The sequence below is a fragment of the Rhagoletis pomonella genome, unplaced genomic scaffold, assembly GCF_013731165.1.
Source record: "Rhagoletis pomonella isolate Grant_MI unplaced genomic scaffold, Rhpom_1.0 Rhpom_scaffold_00005, whole genome shotgun sequence".
NCBI classification, from domain to species: domain Eukaryota; kingdom Metazoa; phylum Arthropoda; class Insecta; order Diptera; family Tephritidae; genus Rhagoletis; species Rhagoletis pomonella.
The window spans coordinates 56,014,971-56,016,003 of record NW_023458559.1 but is presented as its reverse complement, the minus strand read 5'-3'; positions in this window follow the sequence as shown (position 1 = coordinate 56,016,003).

The following is a 1,033-nucleotide window of genomic DNA, read 5'->3' as shown; positions in this document are numbered from 1 at the left end:
CTCGTCGCGTTCGTATAATAAATATTTCACGTCAACTACCTGTTGATTGTTTATTTTCTATGGCAACAGCACTCAACCAAAATAAATAAATGCAAAAAAAAAAATAAGAAAAAAAGAAGCAATCAAGCGAACAAAGCGAATTACGAGCCTTGTATTGAGATGTGAGAAAGAGCAGCAGTGACGGCAGCTCTAACTACAAAGAGCGCCGTGGTTTACTGCAGAGCGGTGGTTTAGCAGCTTTTGTGAAAGGCATGGAAAATATCCAGAAAATGTCTATAAAAATGAATTATGAAAGTGAAGTAAATTAAAGAGCAGCCGGACAAATAGTTGAACAAATACATAAAAAGTGCGGCAGGCAAACAGTTTGACATACATCGAACAAGTTGCCTCCATCCCAACAAACACCAAAAAAAATATTTTCCCAACCTTGGATAAATTTAAAGTTCTCAAGCTGATATCTAACAGCATTCTCCAACTCATCTTCAACTTTGGACTGGAAGTTGAGATGAACTTGGGAAAACAATTTGACATGACAGCACTGCTTTTAATATATAAAAATATAGGGACCGAAAATAGCAGTTACTTTTTTCAACAGTTAAACGTGGCCAGATATTTTTAAAGTCCGAAATACATTTTTACATTTTTTTATAATGTAATACAAAAGAAATTCGTATACCTGAGTATAAAATCGACGCTCATGAGCTCAGAAAATAGTCAGAAAAAGAGCATATTTCCCTTCTTAGAAGGGGACGCCACTATGAGCCCAAGTTAGGAGTCATATTAGAGTCTGAAATATGACGCTTTCTGAGTCTTAAAAACAAGTATTGTTATCAATAATTAATTATAGGATATTAATAAACTTTTACTTCTACGTGAACTTTTTTACTTTTGTTCAACTCAGAAATTCTGACACCAAAAGTGTCCGAAATGGTCTAGTCTTGTTGATTGGTCTCAGAATCATATTTAGACTCAAAAATTCTGAACAGTCAGAAAATTGTTTAAAGGGGTAGATACACTGCCGGAACAAAGTATT